Here is a 16,964-nt window from a genome sequence, read left to right on the forward strand (position 1 = left end):
TGATATGATAGAGGTCTATAAACTTTTGAATGGGTGTTAAAGCATTTCAAATTATGAAATTTTTCGTTATATGGAAGGCGGAGAGAGAACACGGGGGGACATCCATAAAAATTAAGGTTGTTCTCAATCAAGAAAGAGGTAAGAACTAGGTTTTTCTCTCAGAGAGCAGTGAGTGAGTGGAATAATTTACCCTTACGGGTAGTGAGTGCATCCAGTGTAAATGAATTTAAGGGAAGGTATGATAGCTGGGTTGGATAATTTACAGCCTCCCTCGATGAGTCCTTGACTCTATGAAGGTCTCAGATAATAATAATAATAGCATACTAACATTGGTACCGTGAGCTTATAGTTAGATAATACGCTAATCCCTTGGCCAACTAGGTCAGATATATTTACTTCAAATCTAAAGAAAAAATTGAAGCCTAATATTCAACATTTATAAAATGACTTCCGGTACATAATTTTCATTAATTAAATCACTGTCTCAGTTGGATATCGTTTACCGAAATCTTTTGAAAAGAAGTCAAATATATCTTTATAAATTCACGAGGAAACTCAAAATGTATTATGCGGCATCAAAAGCCAAATGCAAGAGAATATTGCCGTTAGCCTGTTTTCCTGTTCTGTGCCTGAGAATAATCTCATCTAGTTGATTTGCTTCTTGTTTTGTGGCAGGAATAATTCGTTTCATCCGTATAATTACTCGCCTAATTCACCTTCAAATGAAAAGAAATGAAGAGGAAAATTAAGAAAAAAAACCGGCTAAAAATCCAGCACATTTAAAAGGAGTGGAGAACGTCTTACCAGTGTATGCGCATGCATAAGTGCCTTAATCATTAACATATTAAAGAAAAGTCAGAAATAACTTTATGTTCTTCAGAACGAGTCACTATTGCACCATAAGGAAGAATCAAGTGTCGTCTCTTTGTCATCTTTTATTCTCCCAGTGAATAGCTGCCGACATAATGAGAAATGCAATCAGAACAGAGTAAATATCTCAAGTACCGTTTCACAGAGCCGACGTCAATGGGCCTTGCCAGTCAGCGACTCTTGGCCTCTGTCACAGTTAGCCGTACAAAGAAATGATAAGATTCTTTGACAATAACCGGGGGCGGTAGGGGTTTGCTTGGATGAAGGAGTAAGACTCTATTAAATAAGAGCAATGAAGCTAAAGTTTATTAAAGGAATCGCCTGAGCACTATTGTTGACGGAATTGGACTCCTTTGTGAGGCGTCACGATCAACCTTCTTCGATAACATCTACTTCCACTTTTTCAACTGTAACTGTAGTGCATGGAGGAGAAACCTAAAAGCAGTAAAGAGCAGAACATTTTAAACGAAGCAGCAACAATTGGCCACGAGCAGGTTTTATCACGCTATAAGAATTCTGCGCTTTGTTAAAATGCTATTTGGAGCAAAAAGAGTTTTTTTTTTTTTTTAAAATCTTGATATTTTGTCAGTGTAATAATAGAAATTATTAATCAAAAACAAAAGTAATAGAAACAAATATAATGATACAGAGTCTTTCGAGGTATTTTTAAATATTTTCCGATAAATTAGAATAGGATTTTGAGTTATAATTTATTTTGAATATACTCTCCTATCGAAATGTGATACAGTAACTGCAAGGCAATGGCAGCAAATAACGATATTTTAGTAAAACATCTTATTGCTGAAAGTGAATTGGGCTGGTCATTATAAGAATGAAAGGAAATAAGGTTTGTTTCTTTCATTATTAAAGAACCAAAAGGAGCACTTAAGGAAAATAAATTTAAGTTTTATTGACTTAAAGAAATAATTGAATCTGGAATATCGAAAATTAAGTAATTAAACAAATACTATATTAAAATAGAGGATCCATGTGTATTGTTTAGCAAATATAAAAAGCAACTTAAGTTTGGAGATTGACTGGAGAGATTATAGGCAGATACTCTTCTGCATTGGAATGGTCTTGGCCTGCATTAGCTACAGAAAGAAATATAAATAATCTTTAAAGTTTCTTTCTATATTTCGCTATAAAATATGGATAAGCCCAAAATACTCCCATAATGTTATCTTATTTATGCCAAATTGAAATGAAGCTCTATAATTTAGCATTTAAACAAAGTACTCTGTCAGCACTATAATGCAAGTTTAGTTTTAGCAGAACTCTGGAATCCCGATCTTTTGATTAAAATACACAATGGAATTAGTTATTAATGTAGTGAATCAAAAATATTACTGCTCACGGAAATTAATCTCGTCGTCTTACATATAATGCACATCACCATCATCAATTTCCTGATATGTACTCCACAAGGTGGGGGGGGGGGTCTCTGACAAGGCACATTTAACTTGGATTATTACGCAATAGTACTTGATCGATACTGAATTGCTCAATCCTTCCCGAAGGCATCTAAAACAAACCTAATTATCCATCGACAGATATTTACCACACATCAACATGTATTGCTTTTAAAAAAAAAGAAAAAATAATTTTAATTAATTTAATTTTAATAATTTCATCATTTAATCAGTAGATTTATTAATTACGTAGAGGAAGTTATATGATTGGTGTTTTAATTCTTTATACACTCAACCAAAAAATTGCGTTATAGAATTATTTTCGCTGAAAAATTACTTAACATTGAAGCTTTATTTATAAGACTTCAGGGTTGTATCACTTTTGCAGTTTAACTTGTTAATAATTGATTACATGGTTTGGTTATATATTTGGTTATATTTTCGAGATTATCTGTTTAGCTGAGTGGAAATCAGGGGTTAATTCTTCGTTCTTCGTGATAAGGTTAAGGTAATGAGGTGTCAATGCAATGTCTGTTAAATGTCTTTTCTCAGAAAACAACAACAACTGAACCTTTTAGAAGGAGAAACCAGTCTTTTCTAAGTTAAAAAGCCTACCATTCACACTGGGACCAGAAACGTCGCATTTTATTGTTAAACTATATAAATGTTCGGGTACCGATCACATAATTTATTTCTTGGCATAAAATAAATTGGGTAGAGGAGAAAAAGAAAAAATATCGGTTTTCCTTGACTTACAGATACTAAAACCAATCCAACGGGAGTAATAATGCCGTAGATAAGAACTAATGAGATGCGCACGTTTACAGAATTCTTAGCCAGTTCTGTACCACAACTAACTACTAACCCTCTCAGTGATCCCAAATTCAGGACTACTTTTATATCCAGCTCGCATAAATGATCAATCCTTTTCTTTCTTTCTTTATGTTTTGAAAAAGATCCATCATTTCCACTACCCCATTCGAAAGGTATACAAAATCAGGTGAAGAAGAGAAAGCAGTACAAACGACGCCAAGGAATAAAAATTATGCCCGTTTTAAATGCCTTTTCCGATTTTCTGCGTTAGTGGACGCCACCACCCAGATACCCTTCTCAGAGTGTACAAACGGCTTTGTTTTTTTCCTTCTAACCACTATTAATTATTCCACCAAAATAAAAGAAAGTGTGGTTAGAAAACATTCAAATTAAAAGTCATTAATATAAGCAACATAACAAAGCAATTGCTTCGTTTATACAAAGCGCCTTATTATTTGGGTACTTCATGAAAACAAGTAAAATGAGATTCTAAATAAATGACGCAATCGCTACAAGATGTCACTTTCTTTATATTAATGACTTAATTTCAAACTGTTTAGAACTCATTTTTGGTGAAATGACTAATGGTGTTACTAATTATTCGGACAAAAGTAAAATTAAAGTATAATTTGTGGGTTAATGCGAATTTCATAATAATGCTATTTATTGAATCTTATTTCAAGTAAATTTATTTATTCTTCTAAGTGATATTGGAAGGGACAAAATTCTACAATTTCTTCAACTAAAACAACGTTGTCCTTTTTTGCTAAATTTTTCGACCACACCCTCTATCCAGTTCTGAAGCAATCTCTTACGTAAATGTTTTCGTATGCCACTTATTTCCTCCCTTGCCGATTTATTTTCTTGGTATGCCATTAGTACCGCCAGTTAGATTACCCAGAAGTCTCACTCTTGATATCAAGTAAGGCACTTTTTAAGCTACTTCATACCTTTTTCTTATAATGTTCTCATGCATGAAAGGTCTCAAAACCTATAGCACCACAATGCATATGTGGAATTCCGATTTGCAACATCAGAATCCTACAAGACAGGATTCTGATGAATAGGGGTGATGAAATTTACATAATTACATTCGCATGCACTACTTCAGAAGAGAATCAGCATTCCCTTCTTGATTTTAAATCTACAAATACGATCCTGGAAAGAACCGTGTACTGACAATTCATCGCGGAGGAAAATTCATCGCTGAAAATTTAATCGTGGGGAAAATTAATCGCGGATATATGTGGGGAAAAAATAATTTACGTATAAAGTTATTCATATTCTTTCTTACTACAGGCTCTCTAGATGGAATATTAAATTGTTACAGAACTGGGATACGATGGTGAGGGAGAAAGAGCACCATATTTTAAAATATTTAGGGAGAATAGTTATATCCAACTAATATCGTGGCAATCAATTTTCTAACTAAGAAAAAATAAAGAAAATAATTTGTAATAGATGGTGACTGTCTTTATTTTAAGATTCGGATTTTAAGATATATTTGACAACAATTATTATCTTGAATCAAGTTCTGGGAGAATAAAATGTATTGGCGACTAAGATAATTAGCAATAATAATAATGGCATTGTTCTCCAGAGTGACACAATCTTAAGTGAAGAAATATGAAAGGATCTCTTATTTGTACTGGCACTAAAAATTATAATTAGATAAGAAAAAAAAAGTAGCAAACTTGTAGGTAATATAATTTAGATTCCTGTTACCGAGCAAATGGCAAGCAACTGCGTTTCTGGCAAGAGGTAACTGAAAGTGGCTAAGAACGAGAGGTAATCTGGTTAAGTGTTCTCGTCAGCGTGAAGGATTATCGGACCTTCTAATGAATATGACAGTCAAATGCACTTGATATCCATGTTTTTTCAACGGGTGGTCTGACTCCTATCCAGGATTTGCTGGACGTATATATACGTCCTGGTCGGTTGGGAGGTTAACCCTGCGGAGGTCGCGTCGAAAAAATTGCGGCTTACGTCGCGTGTATCCGAGAGATACATTCATTACTAATATGTGCTGAAATGCGATAAAACTTTAAAAAATAATAATAATAATAAAAAAACTACAAATAAAATACAATGGTTTGTTTATTTTCAGTTACAACGTAGAAATTATTTAAAAAAGAAACAGATAATAATTAAAAAAAAAACTAAACCAATACTATACTGACATCGGAGTTCGCGGCATCTCTCATATACAATTTACTATCAAATATCACAAACCTCTACATGACACGTGTTAACGCCAAACCGACTTCAACTTTCTAGTGAATAACGCTCTCAGCGAATTTTTTTCTGCTATGAATTTTCCTGCGATAAATTTTCCTCATGATAAATTTTCCCCCGTTATGAATTTTCCTCTCGCTGTATGGTCTGTGAATCGTAAAGAACGGTGCTCATCCTATCGGGTTTGAAGTCATCGGTAAAAAGAGAACGGATCGATGCAGTCATTAATCAATGTATTAAACGAGGTTTGTAATAACAAACCATGGAGTACTTCGCTCGTATCCACTTGACTATTAGAATTTACTGTCAAAATACTATTTAGGTACTCTCATGATATTACAATACTATTATGAGACATTGCACTTTTTGAACAATCTCAACTCCCTCGGAAGAGTCTAGTTAAAGAAGAAAGCATCACATCTTACATCACAGGCCTGCATGTTTTGATGTCATTTTGCGCTGTTGCCACAGCTCTTCAAATACAAGCCATTAAGTCCAAGTTACAAACCTGATCACTGCCTTGTTACCATTTTTTTATTAATCCCACACAAATCCAATTTCAACATAACTGCATGCAATTTTAATTACCTTGCTGTTTTAAAAATGCGACCCATTTTTTCTTCCCCTTTATTTTACTGAACCAATATCACAAGATACATATTTCTGTCAGAACCTTAAAACTGCTTACGAATCGAACACCCCCAAACGATATGTGGGGGTGTTCGATATCCTTCTACTCGTGCAATAACGTTTTGATGGAGAAATAATTTTTTTTAAGAAATTTCATCATCCCTTAAGAATGTCATTTATAACTGCACACAGCAGTAACAAACACAGTAAACTAACTGCTATCCTCCCCATTATCATCCTTTAATTGCCGAGACGTTACAGACCCTGTTGGTGTCGCTAGAGATAAGACGTTACTCCGAAGTTAAGTAAATTTACTTCGTGCGACCATTTCTCAAAACTCTACCAGTGACAAAGAAAACACACCCCTCATTATCTGAAAGTAAGGAAATGGATACGTTAAAGAAAAGTGTAATTATTTTTAGTACCAAGAAACTTCTTATTAAACCCAGTCGTACACGTCATTAATTAAGGTCTGCTGTGAACTTTTCTATTGTGATCTTATCTCGTTTATTAGATAGAACAGGACCACGCTTATAAAACATCAACGATATAAACGGAATTAGCAATAAGTAGCATCAAAAATTTAATTTGGTTACATAATTTAGTCGTGCATTTACAGAAAAATAACGGTAAACTTAATTACATTAAGTGTTCGTAATTGATAAAAAAACTCATACCGAAAAATACTTTTATTTCAGTGCAATCCCAATAGCTTTCGAAGCTATGATTTGGAGAGTGACTGCCAACATGTATACAAAGTGTGAATCAAACCCGTTGTACTTTTGCAAAAAACTACACAAAGTGTTAATGAATTTCTTTAGACTCTGACCAAAGTAAAACGAATAAAATAGTTCGGCAGCTTCTTACTTTGACCGGAAATTCTTACTTAGACGAAGCCCCACGAGCAGGTGCATTATCGTGGTAGAGAAACTAGTCGAATAGTTTTTAACGGAACATCTTAACTTTAACAGCAGAACTTCAAATTCGGATGTGTAACAATATGACCTTTGGGAACAAATTCGTAATACATAATTAAATGCGAGAGAGAGAATATCAGCATATTCACATACGGTTTTAATCTGAATAGTCGGATTTCCAAGCAATCACATTTTAATATTTTGAAGATTTCTATGGAAGTCTAAAGCAAGAATTAATGATTAAAATATTGATAGTCACACTCTTTTCAAGGGTGTCTGCCAATTTTAAATGGACCAGAAATCCCAAAAGGGTATCACAACACAATCAAATTTTACTTTTTCAAGTAAAACTTCTTAATAAAGTAAACCACATTTCCGAAATAAAAAGTGAATGGCATCGCAGATTTTGTTCCTCGTACACGTAAACTTAGGTGGGTGCTTTGCACTTTGTCTCCTGGCAGTTAATCTATTAGTATTTCAATCACGCCTCGCATTAAAAACACTTCATATTGTTATTATATTAACATTACAAAACCGGCGCGAATATCAGTACAGTTCTGAATTACAGTAGCTTGCTATAGAAGTTTCAGCAGATCCAAGCAAAAGCAAACCTTTCATGTCAGGGGCAACTTATGGTAAAGGTGGAGTAAGATCTGGTCTCTTTCCTTAGTATTTTCCATAATGTAAAGCACATCTCCTTGCAGACATGTATGATGCTATACATTATGGGGAGGTCACTACCTAGACCGGTTTCGACCTATGTTGAGATCGAAAAGGTCAGTATAGGTAGAGACAGTTAGACCGAGTTGCCAAATGGTGTTACATCGCAAAGGGCACCAAGAATTACTGAAATAAAGAGCCAAAAGGCTTCACTTCGGCAATGCAAACGTATTTAAATTAAGTGGATATATTAAATCCAAAATTATTTCAAAGCCGAATATATTGGCCTTTTGGCTCTTTACTTCAACCTGGGTATTTCCATCTGAGTCTACCTATCCACTGATGAGACCTCAACAAAGGTCTAAACCGGTCTCGATGACCCCCCCCCCCCCTATAATGTATAGCATCATACATGTTTGCAAGGAGATGTGCTTTATATTATGGAAAATGCTAAGTAAAGTGATCAGAGCTTACTCCACCTTTACCACGAGTTGCCCTTCATGAAAGTGTTGCTTGTGCTTGGATCTGCCGAAACTTTTATAGTTTTTATATTCGGCACAAAACTCTGGTAGTTTCTCTATTCGGCTTTGAAATAATGCTGGATTCAATATCCAGTTAAATTAAATAATTTTGCGTCGCCGAAGTGAAGACTTTTGGCTTTTTATTTCAATAATAGTAGCTTGCTATTTTGATAGCAATCCTCTCATCTCTTTCTTTCTCTCTTAGCAGACACTGCAACAAGAATATTTTAAATTTAACATGATGTCCAAATAAATGCTTTCATATTTCATTTCAATGTAGGCAGTCAGTTGCTTGAGTGGAAAGAAAACGCAATTCCATTTCTTCAGAGCTCTTTATTAAATTGTGTAATTGCTGTCTATATGCATGCTGTGGATGTCCATAGCATGCATATAAGATATGTATTTTATATACATGCTATGCTATTCGGTTTCTTAACTGGCATATGAAATGATTGCTACAATAATTTGTAGCTTTCCTTCCGTCTAAAAATTTATGTAAATTTTTCGCATTGGTCTGAGATATGCAGGTATCCACTTGCGCTTTGACTAAGTATGTTTTTTATTGTATGAACGACGAAGACGACTTCGATTTTAATAGAATAATAAAGTGCTTTTACTGTGGAGCTAATAATTTTAAGAGGCATTTCATACAAGATTAATTAAATATTTAACTGCAGAGACTGGAATAGTAAGTAATGATTCATTTCAGAGAATATAAAAGACGAGGTCCGAATTGCTTCAACAAATGAAAACCAGCTATGAATCTAATTGTGTCATTTGTTGAATTCCTATTCCAAATTTTCACTATGTGCAGAACGAAGCCCCAGCGAGTGTTTTTTCATAGACCATTCATTTTAACAACCCTTGATATGTAATTGGTTGAAATTTTACAGCAACGACAGGTTGAGTAGACTTTCCAATAATTTTTGGAAATCCTACAATTGTTGATCTATCCATGCCTTTCTCCCTTTCCCTTTGAAATCCTGTATTCTATCCAGTTTAACCTTGGTTCTTTCCTTCATCACACAATATCGTTTATAGTATCGGGCCAGCATCGCGATAACACTCAGCACGTGTTCAAAAAAACTGATAAGGAGTAAGAAACACTAAAGCGTCCCGGTATATTGACATAGCATAACCACAATTTTCTGCACACAGATATACAAACGCGGGTTCAAAAGAGATAACAAGATATTTGAGAGCATCAACCAGCGAGTAACTAAGATGATAACTGGCCTATCACTTGAGCATGTGAGAATCGATTGAGGGGAATGCGGAATTGAGGAAGCGACGGAGCAGAGAAAATGACTTATAGTATAGACACAACTAATATTTTGTGCGTTACGGATGGAGAGGGTTTCACAGACCATTCATTTTCGCCAACCCATGATACGTAATTAGTCGAAATGTGACCGCGATCACAGGAAATTGTTGGAAGATTTCGGAATTTTCCTGGAGAGTGTGCCTACGGCTGCTAAGGTCGAGATTCTTGTCGTGGCGAGCGAGCTTCTTTAGTAAACTTGCTTTAGGTATTTAATTATGACTGCCTAAACGGACTCAAATCTCAATGACTCCATGGACTTCTTGGAGGAGCATTCATAATGTAGATATCATATTTATCAGGATTTGTATCCTTCCCCTCATGTTGTTTAGTTACTGATGATAATAAAAGGGATCCAGGTTGCTGACCTTCAGCATAATCAACTCCATGAATGGAAGTTTTTAACTTCCACTCATGGAAGTTAAAAAAAAAATTGTAGGCGGGTAGAAAATTGAGATGAGACTGGGGCAAACCTCAGTGATAAGAAACTTCGTCTTTGCCTATTACTTCAGACCTTTAGCGATCATTTACCGCGTCAAGACTTCACATTTTAAGTTGTGAAAACTTGGATTCGATCAAATGAAACTACGTAGCTGGACTCAAGTGGAAATGGCAAGATTTGTTTCTTTTTTGGACACATTCGCAGGGAACCCTAAACCGCTAGGACAAATATCATTACATTTAATCATGAGGAGGATTCTGTGGTTGAGAAGTTCAATCGAATTATGTCGGTTTTTGACCACATTTTTATTAAAAAAGACTGGTTTATTAAAACTAAACAATTACGTTTTAACTAACAGTTTAAAGCACAAACTATAAGAAATTACGAAATAAAAAAGTTCATTTGTTGGTATTATGAACATCAAAAAGTTCGCTAAAAAACCGAATAACTGAAGACAATGCTATTTGATGTCTCGTTCTTTGGTTCACTTTCACTCTGTCCGAGGTCTGAACTTGGTAAACTTTTGATAAACGCTGAACAAACTTGATTTAAAATCAAGCCTTGATTTTTGTTGCATGCGTAGGATTTTTCATCATATTTGCTGCCTCTTTGAATTTTCTTGTGAAACAGTTTTTATCATGTAGGACATGTTTTTTCTGTCCCAGAGTACATCATGAGCAGTAGAAGTTGTGTGAAATGCCAAACCTGATTAATGTTCTCTCTTTTTTTTGTACGTCCTTTTGATGTTCGCTCATGCGGATTTCTCCCGATCTCCCTGCCTGGCCTACGTAGCAGATGCCACAGGAACAGTGAATAATGTAAACTCCTGGTTTTTTCATTGGGTGATGTGGAGGCTTTGGAGGATGAAGAGATTTGATATCTTTTCCTACCACTTGAAAATGCCTGATCAAAAATATCTTTCTATTAGTGAATGTAAGGATTATTTTTAAATTAGAAACGCTTTGTGCGAATGATTCTTCTTGCCTTTTTCTCATTTTGTTTTGGAATTCCAAGATAACCGATGCTATTTTCGAAAGGGCAAAACGAATGATACGTTGATTAATCTAGAAGAATCGTTCAATTTAACAATACAGGAGAAACGCATACTTATTAAAAGCATGTTTTATAAAAGGGCATAAAGCCTGGGAAATCTCCAATGAAGTAGACACAGTATGTCCTTGTTATGAATAGCCACGCTTTAGTGAAAAACGTGAAAGTCGCCCGGTTTTTATCTATGAGCTTTCCCTACAGGACATTTAATAAATCTATTTTCTCTCTCTCTATCTCTTGTAGTAAAGAAGAAGACTAAAACTTCCTTCGCGAAACAACTCATCTTTTTTCCTGTAAAAGAAAAAAAAAGTCAACAACTACAGCCTCAGATTTCTACGTGTGATAGTTTTGTCTACAGAGAGCAATCCATATGATTCGTTGTTGTTTAGATGATGGCAAAGCCACTCATGTTTTGAAAGGAGAGTGTGACGGATGACACGCCGTAACGCACCCTCAGTTGAAGGCAGGTTTCGAATCTGGTCTCTTTTCCAAAATCGGGGCAGCATTGATTTCTGAGGGGCTACAGGCAAACGGATGGGATTCATTAGAGAAACAACAAATTTTGTTTTGTGATTTTCATCTGAGCAAAATCATTAAAATGAAATATTTTTATTGAACTCACATCCATTGCATTGTGATGATTCATTCAGAAAGGAATTCAGAATCTGCTAACTAAAATTCTCTTGTAATGGTATAAGTCGAAACAATTAAAAATATCTCCTATATACGAAAAGATAAAGCAGATTTAAAAGAAAACGATATACGATAAGAAACTACAGACATCTCACAAGAATCCCTCGTAAAAATATAATATTTGGCGTATCCCAAAAAATGCAGCTATTGCACTCTCTTAGAACACAGAGGTTAGCCTATTAAATATTTTATAGAAAACATTTTGCTGAATCATAAGCAAACACCTTCTTTCAGGAGTAAATCTTACATGCGCATGTGTCGCTAAGACTACGTTCACTGAATCAATCATCAGAAATTCAAGTCGTAAACAGTATTTGCCAAATAACATGGCATTCCTTTCAGATAGGAAAAACTTTCTATTCAATATCCATTGAAATATCAGAAAAAAAAAAAAACAAAGGGTGGAAGATGCAAGGAAATGTACAACGATATCAAACGCTATCTAGAACTATCAATGCTCCACTGCTAACAGTTAGAAACTTAGAAATGTTTATTCTTGAACGGGGTTATTTTAAATCAAGGGCAATGTGAGTAAGGCTATGAACCCTGTGTGTACTTTGTCCGGTAATTGTAGCTATTCTTCTGGTCGGTTTTGTCTACCCTGCGTGATATACTCAGAACAAGTGAAAAAAAAAAAAAAAACTGCTACCTCCGTATGAAACCAACTTTTTAAATGGAACACATGAACCTTTTCCGTTAAGCGTAATTAACCAAAACACAAAATAATACGCGTACGGTATTTATAATACTGATAAATTCATCAACTCGTCTTCATAGTGTAGCTCGAAAACCGATCCGATCAGAGACTTCTGGTTGCTGACGCCTAAGCTCGACTCCAATGTCGGACGCGAGGCCCATTTCTACGGACACCCTTCATTAAACTAAAGTGCACGTGGTTGTCACCTGTCCATAGTTAATGGACACTCTTACGGTATCAGCTGTCTGTTCGAAAGGACGTAGACGTGACAATTAATGAATATCCGGCTAGAAATTAATATACTTAATAAAGAAGGCTTTTTTTTTTCCTTGACTTTTAAAATTACTTTCTTCGAGACGATATTTGGCAAACAATGGTGATTTACATTTTATTTTTTACAATTCGCATCATTAAAGCCATCACATGAAGTTATGATTTCTTACTTATATCCAGCATCTCTTTCTACGTCCTCTCTTGTATAAAGCATGTCTATGGATAACCTCCGCCTCTTTGGTTAAACCCCAAAATTTTGATCGTCGTTTGGTGTTCAAATAACATAACGCACCATTTTTATTTTTCGACATTAACTTGCATCCTTAAGCAAAAGAAAAAATCATTGCACAATTATTACATTTCAACTATGATATTTATAAACATGTAGTTGAAAGTGTAATAATTTACGATGTTTGTGTCGCGAGGTGTGCGCTAAATAAGCACGATTCCCTTAATAGGTGTTTTTTTTTTGCTACATCTAATCACATTTAAATATTCTTCCCGGATTATCATATTTCCCACAAATAATGTGGCACATTTATCACTTGTTATTTTTTCTTTTTCGGTTATCGTCAATTTTAACCTTCATTCGTTTTATTTAATATGAATATTTTCAAATTCGTCCTTTGTGTATATACACCAATTTCCATTACTATTTCTTGACAAACGAAAGCAAAGCACTGGGCTAATTTTTGTGATATCAGATACCATAATGAAACATATATACAAGAATAGTTAATGGTGTATTCCAACATTACTAGACGACATTCTCACCTGAAAATGTTTAACGCAAAACCACCCAAATTTCTTTCAAACTATTCTATTTCTAACTCCAAAAAGAGAGAATCAACCGTGTAATAATGTTCCCATTGAGTCAATATACAATAACCTGCATCTCTTCAACAAAAATGTGTGTGTGTGTGTGTAAATGTAAGCTATATTTTTCTTAACTCTAGAGAATGTCCGTACATACCACGAAATTGAGTACAGATCTGAAACAATTTCAAGGCCTTCAATAAGTTCACCATAACAAATTTTAACAAGCTATAATTGGCTTGTTAAAATCCTGTTACTTTTTTTTGCAGCAACATTAACAGTGATTTAGCCGATCAATATTAGGTCCATCACTCAGTCAAGTTTAATATATAAAAACCGATTTATGATAGTCAGACAAATCTTTATTAATGGCAAGGAAGTCCGAGTAGAAACTGTTCGTTTAAGTCTCACGATGAATTCTTTACTTACTGCAACTATTATGATATAACAGTTGCAGTCAGTAAAGTTATCACAACTCGTTTCTTCCGAAATGAGAAGTTATCACAACTCATTTCGGAAGATACTTCACAGCGACTACTTAGATTTGGCAGTTCAACTCTCATGTGTGACATCTAACGATTTGAAGACTCAATTTAATCGTTCCTCCTACCGTTAAAATTTCATTCAGCTCCATGTGAAATTAGTTCGTGTGCTACGTTCACCATTTTATGTTATAAATTTTACATAATATACCTGGGAATTATTTGGTACATAGTCTCATTTCAATCTCTTGGTCCGCAAGGTCAGCCTAGTGGCTTTGCGCTATGGGAGCTTGCACATACAAAAATAACCAAGAAAATTACACAGATGAGACGCAGACAACTATCACTAACAAGTAAAGCTAAAATATGCAATCAATACCTACAGTCTAAGATATGGTACCTCATGAACAATACCAACTACAACGGTCAAGCAGTAGACAGAATACACAGAGAGTGCGCAAAGTTCATCTGGGGTTCCAAATACGAACCCATCAGAAGATCCACAACATTCCATGACATTGAGGCGGGAGGACTCGGCTTAATAAACGTCCACCTAAAAACTCTAAGTGCGAGAGCAAAAATCATAGAGAGAGCTTACACGGAGGAAAAAGCGTGGAGTGCATATATAATATATTATATGCAGAAGATAATGCCCGACAAAGTAATATGTTCCCTTCCGCGTTCGAGTTGCAAAACAACAAGAATGTTCCACGAGATTGCGGAAGGTTACAACTTCATTAACAAATACATAGGAATAAACGAATTCTTGAAGATGAGACCTAAAGCAGCACACATCAAACTCACGCGCACAGTTATTCCACCACCACAACACCGGGAGATTGAAAGAGGGACATTAAGACTATCAAAGGCACTTAAAAAAGCTTTCAATCTACCCATAAACCCCAAATTAAAAACCTTCTTCTACTACAAAGTACACCACGCTTGTTTGCCCACCAAAATATGGTGCACAGCGAAAGGGATCCCACTTCAAGGACCCGCCAGATGTCATTTTTGCCCCCAACCAGAAACACTTTACCATTTAATGATGTACTGTCCTCACACCTCCCAAATATGGAACACGGTACAAACATTCATAAAACACAAACAACCCCTTACAGAACACACATTATACTGGTTAAACGAAGGAAACATTAACACAACTAAAGCAATCATTATTATAACAACCATGTACTCGATTTGGACATACAGATGGGACAAAATTTACGGAAGGGAAACAGGACCAGATACTCAGGAAAATAAACAACATATTAAAAGAAACAATCAGATGCCATAAACAGAAACAAAATAACAAAACACCAATGGCAGCAAGTAGGTCTCATCTCAGAATTCTAAGAACAACTGCAAATCATAGAAATAAAGGACCCACCATAAATTTAAAAAAGAAGCATAAAACACACATATACACGATAAAATAAATATACATAAGCGAAAGAAAAGCATATTGTAAACTTTTTCATTAAGCTGTATAACCATTTGTACACTAATTGCTTTATGCTATGATTAGTTGTAGTTCTGTTCATAATATTTGTCAATTATAGAAGTTGTAGTTTATTTTTATGTATCAAAAAATGTCAATGACAGTTTATACAGTGGAAGAACTTGATGATATTTTGCTTATCCGGTAGGTAACTCAAATATCTGCCAAAATGTAACCCTCTCCTTCTATGTTAAAACAAATACTACATATGTATATAGACATTTGCAATCTGAAAATGATAATAATGAAGCAATAAATTATGTAATGATATGCAAAAACAAGTTCTAGTAATTATATGTTAAGAATATTTATGATATGTAAAATAACTACATGTGTATGTATAAAAATGGTATATATAAATAGCGCTTAACACTTCATGATAAGTTAATAATGTATAATCCAAACTATATGTGTATAATCCAAACTGTATATGTATAATGTACAATCCAAAATGTTTACAGTCCAAATGTAAAAGTGTCAAGTCAAACATAACAAAGGGCTATAAATAAGTGTCTCCGAAAGAATAATTATATGTATTATAAGTAAAATAGTCATATGCATAGAAGACTTATTATATGTAAAATAGTAATAGGTATATATGCGTATATGTACATACATGTATAAATATGTATATTTATATATGAATATTGTCAGATTAGTTAACAATATAAAATCCATTGTTGTATATTTTAAAACAAACCTTACATAGGTTTAAGGAAATGCGTCTCTTATAGGAATTTCATTATAAAAAGGAAATATGAATTATGGAAATAGAAATGTGATGACTGGTAACTTAAATTCATAATACAGAATTCCATGGATAGTAAAGTTATGTTACATTAAAAGAAAAATACTGCTCAACTCATGTAAAAAGGACTGTAGGAAGAAGCAGACACTGAGCAGATTACTGATGTTAAAAATAAGGAAAAATAAATTGTACATAATATATATTATTAAGATCAAGAAATGTAAATCAAAATGCCAATTAGAATAAGCATTCTATGTACAAATATATTTATTTGGATTGTACGTAGATGCTTTATGGTTAATAAAATATAACCTAGTGGCTTTGCGCTTCGTAACGATATGCCTGGGGAAGGGGCATCCCAGGTTCGATTCCAGTCGAAGACGTGAAGGGCTTGAGGATCTTACTCAGGCATAGCCAAGTTAGCCGGTCTTGGGCGCGGGCAGTCGGGTTTTTTCCGTCAGTTTATCTGGCGTGTTTCATCCTGCAAGCAGGCCAACCGGCCTCGTGAACACACACGGAACTACAATCAAAAATATACCCCAGCGGCAGACTGGGCGACAGGTCGGTTGGGAGTGGTACTAAGACGATGTCGCATCTAAGTAACACGCGGACCCTACATAGGAAGCGGGTATAACGCGTAGTGAAAGAAAGAAAGTGCCATTTCAAACTCCTTAATCCCTTTAGTTTTCTCTGCTATTCTTACTATGTTCTATGTGTTTCTGAGGAAGAATCAGAATTTTTTCTTATCATAGTTCAAGGTTATTCATCTCGTTGGTAGGGAAAATATGGAGTTAACCGAAATATTTTCGCCTCATTGTCTAAGTTTCTACCCTTGTAATACCAATCAAACATAGCCCCCACCACAGTCCATATTTATCTAAAGCCT

Source organism: Typopeltis vanoorti, chromosome 7 (assembly GCF_054136105.1).
Source record: "Typopeltis vanoorti isolate ZY-2024b chromosome 7, IOZ_Tvanoo_1.0, whole genome shotgun sequence".
In the NCBI taxonomy this organism is placed as follows: Eukaryota; Metazoa; Arthropoda; class Arachnida; order Uropygi; family Thelyphonidae; genus Typopeltis; species Typopeltis vanoorti.